The sequence below is a fragment of the Amphiprion ocellaris genome, chromosome 13 (assembly GCF_022539595.1).
Source record: "Amphiprion ocellaris isolate individual 3 ecotype Okinawa chromosome 13, ASM2253959v1, whole genome shotgun sequence".
Classification (NCBI taxonomy): Eukaryota; Metazoa; Chordata; class Actinopteri; family Pomacentridae; genus Amphiprion; species Amphiprion ocellaris.
In genome coordinates this window covers 26,957,654-26,966,117 of record NC_072778.1, presented here as the reverse complement: position 1 = coordinate 26,966,117, position 8,464 = coordinate 26,957,654, and the positions used below count along the sequence as shown (strand labels likewise).

The window sequence follows — 8,464 nt, the reverse complement described above, 5'->3', positions numbered from 1 at the left end:
CCATCTCACTCCCTCTTGTTTCTCATTTCATTCTCTTCTCTGTTCATCCAGCTCCTGTCTACTGTCTCTCCATCTTACCCAGACAGACTCTACAGTTCTATTAATTTAGGCCTCTTGGTTCCACTAACATCAGTCAACCAGTCTACAGGGGGCATTCCCTGCTGGAAGACCCACCCTCCAGTGACCATACAAGGTAATAGTGGAATGCATGGCTTGGCAGTCCATCCATAAGAGAGACCCGGCAGACAGTCGAGAGTGTCCCACACTGATGAGCAATTCCATTTTATTCTGACTTGAGCTTCTGTTTTCTGTACGCATGCTGACGCTTTGAAGAAGCGTTCTAGGGAACTTTAGCAGGATGCCAAAATTGCTCTTCATCTCCGCCACCAGCAGCACTACTGTATAGCCCAGTAGTTACCACGTTACAAGCCAGCGGAGATGACCGACTCAGCTGACCTGCAGCAGAGAATAAGGTATGATCACAGAAATTATTCTTAAAGGAGCAGAGCAGTGTTTTTACACATATTAGCGCTACTACTATAAATCATGTTATTATTTCTGGTCATTTTTCAAAACACATTTGCTTTGAACCTTCCTGTTTTTCCCTTATCCAGGCAGGAGCATGATGTTTTTGTGGATTCATTTGAAAACTCAGTATAATGTAATCCGATGTTACAATGAAAGGCACTTTGATTTCCACTGATGATTTCCACACTGTGAGAGTCTGGGCATTCCTACACAAAATGTAATAATCACAGGCTCTAACAAATGTAAACCAGCCATTTTCATCAGAGCACGAGGTGATGATGACGACATGTGACTGTACAGAGCTTTGTACATCTTTGATGAGTATGGAAATATTTTATACTTTACAACAGAGTAAAAAAAATCTAAACATATTTTCTAATATGTCAAGAGTCCAAAGAACTGGACAGCATGAACACCATGACAATATGTAGTATAACGATAATAGATTGAGTTAAAAAAAAAATAAATGAATGCTGCTATATATTTACACAGAGATAACTGCATGACTTCTTGTGAGTCTTCTGGACTTAATGGCCTTAAACCAGCAGAGACCCACTGATGTTCCATGCTATAAATAGACAGACTATCTGGAGATAGAACTGTTTAATCTCTAGCACAAAACAAATTACATCATTAACAGCTCCAAACTGTGGACTGATAGGCCATAAACAATTCCACAAAATTCCACCAATGACCTACTTTTTAGCATTTTCATCTGCAGATTTACTGATCTTTACAACAGATCATTTAAAGACATTTGGATGAACTTTTACTAAAGACTTTTTGGAACTCAAAAAGAAAAACAAAAATCTCCTTATTAATGCCATACTAGCAGTTTGAACCACAAACTGGTTTACTAATTTAATAAAAAGGTCCATCTCTCTTATATTAAATCAAAACCTTTTATTTCAGCATGGCTGATCCAAGAGTCTTCATTCAAACAACAGAGAGGCGAACTAGCTTCATGAAACACTAGCAGCTCTCTGGGATGGACATGAGAAAGTGTACAGAGAGGGGAGAAGAGGAAATGCCATATTTATTTACTGAGCAGTCAAAATTCTTAAGGGCACTATATTAAGAGGACATTCACATAACCCCCTACACACACACTCTCACACACATCCTCACACCAGCTCCCCAGTGGGACCAGGAAACTGTGATTCCCAGGGTCATGTTCACATGGGAGGGGAGGGGAGGGGAGGGGAGGGGAGGGGAGGGGGATGGTGGGGCTCTGTGGATCAGGGCTGTAGAAGCCATGTGAGAGGTAGACATGTCATCGACTTTTCCTCAATCCACACAAGGTTTCTGAAGCAGTTTTCATTTGTGTACCTCACGGCGCTCAGTTCTGTCAAACGAATCCACACCAACTCTGAACAGTAACACAGGAACCTTGCGTTTTCTGTGCTTTTGGGTTGTGTGTCTTCTTTGCATCACAGACATTTCTAAAACCTCCTGGTTTCAGTGGAGGCACTGTAGGGAGAGCTGCCTGGATTTACTGTGTGCACACACTTCAAGTCCAACGCTCCAGCTTTATCACAAGTTTGATCTGCTTAAATCTGCTAATAGTACTTACTGTGTGGGTTCTCATGATGTCTAACTCCTATTGTCTTTAAAGCAGGCTTGTCTTTTAATTTCCTGTAGTTCTGGTTCTATGAAATACATTTAATCTAAATTTGTTTTCTTATTGATTGGAAATTTGAAGAATAAAGTTGTCATTTGAGTTTGGTAATCCATCTCAGTGAACGCTGGATCTACTGAGTTTATGTTTTTAATGAGATAATGTGAACGTAAACTACTGTCTTATGTTTGCTCAGCTAAGACCTCATGATAAAAAAAAAAGTTCCAGCGCTGATGATGTTGAAAGCCTAAGCTATTCTTTGATTTTCTCTGCAGTAGGTTTCTATACTGTACATATTTTAAGATCAGTGTGGAAGCAGCTGCCATGGCAGGTCTTCTGTTATCCACATTTCAGTTTAGATAACCTAAAGTGATTGTCTAGCAAATGTATACAGTGTGTATTCTTGCAGTTCAGTATAGGTCTGGTGTTTGCTGTTATCAGCAAAAGAAATAATGCCTGCAGACTTAAAACCGCCTAATAAAACACCCTAAGCAGCAGTTCAATCTTTCAGACTTTTGGTCCTTTAAAATGAAATAGTATCGACTGTTAGAAATTACAACAAAGCAGCAAGTCTTTTTTCCTTTCCCTCATACACTTTTACTTTGAATAACAAAAGTATTTGATTGTCTTTCTCATACTTCTTCTGAGCGTTTGACACAGATTTTTCTTACTTTTAGGTTCCTCAGAGATTCCAAGCGTGGGCCATTTTGGCTACCAGCTGGTAGGGAACCATCGCCTTTAGCTGATTACAACAGTCACAGGTCACTTTTTGCACCGTCTATCCTCACACCTGGGTTCTCACAGAAAGCCTTCGATTGTTTTCAGCACCACCTGACAACAGACTTTAAGTCTTCACTGCACCACCAACAATTTCTGACACTCACCTGACCAGGCTCCAGTGTTTCTCTCAATGTGCAGTTCAGTTTTGCCATTTTGTTCATTTTATGATGACATTTATGTGCCACTTGATCTATCTCAGTTTTTTCTTTTTTTTTCCTTGTGCTGATTCTACTGCCACAGTGTTTACCTGTTAAATCACTTGAGTAGTAAATTTGACTATGTTTAGCTTTTTGATGACTACATAAATGTGAGACTGTCCCAGAGTGTGTGTGTGTGTTTAAGAGAGAGAGTACAAGAGAACTTTAGTGTGACAGATATATGGAGTAAATGGAGAAACAGCTTCCTGTATTTGACTTCCAAAGCCAAGGGAAAGAGAAAGACGACCATATTAGGCAAGGTTTGGGAGAGATGGCTCTGACTGTTATCACAATCTGTCTAAACACACACTCACACACACACACACACACACACACACACACACACACACACACACACACACACACACACACACACACACACACACACACACACACACACAAAGATACACGTTCTCTCTTGTGATTGAGAAAAATTCCAATTAAAGTTCTAATTCACATCAGTTTTATTGATATTATAATGAAATTTTGTGATAACTCATGTAGGCATTTATATAGAGTGACTTCTGTGTTTTGTATTATATTGAGTGGGCTTTATTTTTCTAAACTAAAGCAATTTGAACTATGTCATGAAAAAATATTAGAAAGCATCGTAAAGATTATGATGCGTTTGTTGTTTCTGTTATAGCATTGTGTAGTTCTATTATCTCGCTGAGCAAAATTTCATGCCGCACTTATATACATAAACATATACATATACATAAACATAAACATATACATATACATATGCTGTTACATACAAATCTGTTACATTTTACATATGTTGCACCTTTTACAGCAGCTCACCACTGCTCTAACATGATAAGTTCCTGATTTGTTCCAGGTCTCCTTTCAACTCTAAAACTCTTTGAGAAACCAGGCGCTTGACTCTGGTGACCAGCAGAAAGGAATTTTATTTTAAAAAAAACCCGTCCATTAGGATATCTACTTACAAATGACAGAAACTACTCAAACTTGTTCTGTGACAAAGTAAGAGAGCAGTCAGCTACACTGGTTCATTTTGTATGAACTGATTTCTCTAGATAATTCTTATATTCAAGGCGTGTCATTGGACAGGTGGCTATAGCTCCAGTGGTTGTTCAGCAGGGTTGGTGGTTTGATCCACAGCCTCGCCACATGTTGAAGTTGAACCAAAAGTTGCTCACAATGGTAGGCGAGCACTATTGCTACATTATTGCAGGTAATTTACCGTCTTTGGTTTTGTTTTTGGCCCAGATCATTGTTGGATCAGGGGATAATCATCATCATACATAGTGGGACCCCTTTTTGCTTGGAAATATAAATAAACATGTGACAGGAGCTTAAGTCTGTGACAGGTTCCCCAGTGAAGACAGAAAATTATTTCTGCTTGTGACTTGCTATAATGGCCAAGCTCAAAATGTACCTGAATTTAAAGAAAAATCATTAGAATTTCCTCATTACCTGAAAATAACACACATGTAGTGAATGGTCCTGAGTGAAAAGGAACACATAATTAATAATGATTAAAAGGGAATCATTAGAAGGCTCTATCTTATACTATAGCTGGAGATGCTGGGCAAGTGAATAAACAGTTGATCATCAGTAGTTCCTGTATGTAACTACATTGTCTTAATTAGTGGGCCTGAGAGAGCAGACAGACCTGGGAGTGATATCACTGTTCACATCTCAGTCCCTGAAAGAAAGGCAGTAGTAAAGAAGTACTTCCTCCAAAATTCTAACTTTTTCTGTAAGAATATAGGCTGGATACTGGTTAGATGTTCAGCCTCCCTTGGTCTCAACCCACTTTCAATGCGTTTCTGAGGTGCTTTGTGCTTGACTTGTCTTGAACTGTATGGTTTTGAGTGCAGCTTGATAAAAGTACTGATAATGATGATGTGGCTTGAACTTTACCTTATTATTGAATTCAAACAAAAAGCCACACAAACCAAATATCTTTGCAGTTGCATGTTCTCAACACATTAGGAATACATTTAATTAACGTCTGCTAAAATGCAAAGCAAAAGGTTAGACACATCAGAACTTATGCAAATCGAGTGTGTTGATGATTTTGATAAGTGCAATGAAGAAGAAATGAGAGATGTTCACTGTAGTGAGAAAGTTAGGGGGAGAGAAGGCAGATTTGTTTGTTGGAATTTTTTATGCGAGTGCAACAATTCCTGAGATCTCAAGACATGACCTATTCTGAGACACAAATCATTACACTCACTATTTACTTCTCTACTTCACCAGTGTGAGAGCATGGCTGGGCATGAGAGAGAGAGAGAGAGAGAGATCTTTCTTCTTAATATGGACTTGTTGAGTCCAGAGCAGAAGGAGCAGGACAGAGTGAGATAAAGGTCTTCTCTCCCTCTACTGCCTTTTAAGTGAGTCTCTTACCACTGTGACTAGAAAAGGGAATGTATGTTGCTAACTGGAAGGAGAAGGTGGGGGTGAAGGGTGGGGTTGGGTGGGTGAGGGGGTGGGGGGTTGGGGGGGCTATCAGTAGGAGCAATCGCAGACTGGAAGAGGGAATGTTTATCCAACACAGCGATCCCATTTTCCATGATCCTCAAAATGAAAGAGCGGCTCTGGCCTTATATGGGCAGACTGGGATTTTCCAGCCAAGCAGAGTCAGAGCATTCCTGGGAAACACCATGACTCTCTTTCTACCTCTGTCTTTATATGTCCGTCTTTTCTTCATGTATCAGGAACATTCTGTGATACAGAATTTGTCAGTGCAAGTGTCAGCGCTGTTGTTCAACAAACATTAAACCCCAGTAAAACACTGCAATTCCAGTTTATGTGTGAAATGTATGAAATATAAGCTGCATTCACTGTGCTCTTTTATAAGGTATTACAGATGAGATGGGATTATGGACATCCAACAATCTTCACTAAGGGTAAGAGAAAACAACTTGTATGTTTTGCACCTAAACATATGTTGAGAAAAAAATAATGTTCATGATTAATCTGGAAAAATAATATGTGCACATTTGAATTCAAGTAAATTCCCATAAAGACTTCTTAGATTCCACAATATATCCTCTTCTGAGATCACAACTACAACAACAAAAAGTTCTAAAGTCACAAGTTCATAACAATTCTGGATGATGTATTTAATGAATAAGCATGTGGTGCTTTGGTGACATTAATGTCTAAAACATTAGTTCCATAGTAATAAACCTATTCTATAAGCCGTTTTAAAACTGTGCCAAAGCATCTAGTTCTTCCCTAATTTGGTCATGCTTCTCCTTTAACTATATTTTGTCTTTGTGTCTGTGTTTAATATTTGCTAATATTTGATATATCTGTAGCCTGGTAGTTGAACGTAACTCAACAGCAGGCTGTAAAGCAATGTTTTGCTGCCCTCTCCAGCTGAACTGATTTCACTTCTGTTGTCACAGGGTTTGTGATCAAAAGTGTGCTCTGTTGACACCACCAGGTTCTGCAAGGTCCAGTACCTGTATACGACTAGAACAAGATGAGAAACTGTGATTTTCAGAGGAGGAGTTGTGTATCTTTGGGGAACCAGTAAAACAAGCATCTTCTCCAGAGTTGAAGGCCTTTGACCCAGAAACACCACAGCAAAGTCATCCATTTGAATCAGCCTCAACCCCAACAAACAACACCAGCAGTAAGACTACACACCTATTCCACTTCTGCCTGCCTTCTTTTGGAAATTCTTTGCATCAGTGTGATTTTGAAATAGTCGTGAAATATGGCGTTTTCAAAAATCCAGCAGCAACTTGTCTTAATAATCTATCATACTCACTGTGGATGTTTTCCAGTGGAAATTTTCTTCTTTAGAAATATTAATTCATGTTTGAAGCAATCCAGCATTAACGTTTGATACAAGGTGGGATGTTAGCATTAGCTTCCTGTATCAGCATTATATGTTTTGTACATCTATCTACCAGCTTCACCACATTTTGACCTTTTTCTAAACTCTAAGAACATCATGCTTCTTGCTTCAGGCTTGAACATCACATGAACAACCTGTCGATCTGTCGAGCCAAACTAACCCTGTCATTATTCTGGAACCAGTGTGTTTTTGATTGCACTCCAGTAAAGCAACAAAAATGTGCTAAAGTATAGTGACTGAATAAAACTGCTATTGGTTTTCTCCTCACTTCATAAGAAGAACTTGAAAGCACGTGGTTATAAATGGCAAGCATGGTCTGTTTATCAGCCTCTGTGTGTGTGTGTGTGTGTGTGTGTGTGTGTGTGTGTGTGTGTGTGTGTGCAGGGTGTCAAAGATTTGTGTTGTCTTTCATTCAGTAAATTGTCTTTTAGATGGCTTTATTTTTCAAGCATTTACATGTAGAAGGTAGAAGGGAGCAGCTGCGGCCAGACAGGAAGTTAGTATTATGTAGATCCACTGGGGGTTCAAGTCATCTCCTGTTTACCCTTCCCTAGCAAAAATGTTTGTGCTGTGCACTCCATATCTTTCACTCTCTTGTGTTTTAACACATATGCACCTCTTAACATGAAGACACTGTCACATTACATTATGGAAGCCTGTACATGTTTTATCCATCTGTTTTGAAGTCAAAGGGACTTAAAGTGATTAAATCTGCTGTCTACTATGTTTCTGTGCTCTTCTACAGTTAATGTCCTGGTCCATCCTCGCGGCCCATGGTGCAGTGCTGCATCTCTGGTCAGTTGGTAGTCTGAGATGAAGCACTGTAGCTCGGGACGGAGGACATACCAATCTGACACAGTATTTCCAGGAATCCAGACTCCTTTAGTAGGTCAACAGGGCTCTGATTTGCCTCAGACTAGGAGAATAAATAAGGAAGAATGGATCCTGTGAGAGGAGTACACTGCAGATACTAAGAGGCATCCTGCAGATTTAAGAAGAGACTCAACCTTTCCGCAAAAATTCATAATTTTTTCCATTCATGGTAATGTCTTTTTTGGGAAATATACAGAATGTATTTAGAGGACAGAAAAAAAAAAACTGAAAATTGTAGAATTCATCACAAAATGAGAACAAATCTGAAAAAGAAAGACTTTTACTTGCATCTTCTCCTCTCTCCCGGGGTCCAGTTTTCCCAGGAATCCCTTGATCCTTCAGAAACGGGGATTCCTGGAAATACTGTTCTTGGGGGCGGGGCTTATCAGCTATTCAATGTGCATGAAATCATAATTATGTTTGATGTGTGTAATAAAGTTGACAGTTTATACGGCTTTTGTGTTAAGACAAAAGAAAAACTAAAATCCTTGTTCCAGTTCTCTTCTAGATTTCATGTCGTCTTCCTGTACATGAGGTTTGAATTGTTGCCTGCATTGGAAAGATTTTGCGAATATGAAATTTACAGCTCATTGGTAAATAAACTTTGAAAACAAAGAAACGTTTGAA

General features: G+C 39.2%; 1 long non-coding RNA gene across 1 annotated transcript; it reads left to right on the top strand.

Moving 5' to 3' along the window:
• The first annotated feature begins 231 nt into the window (after positions 1-231).
• Positions 232-8,464, top strand: LOC111583588 (uncharacterized). Its single transcript, XR_002747433.3, has 4 exons — positions 232-473; positions 2,824-2,867; positions 5,954-6,002; positions 6,545-8,464. It is a non-coding gene; the product is annotated as an uncharacterized LOC111583588 (long non-coding RNA).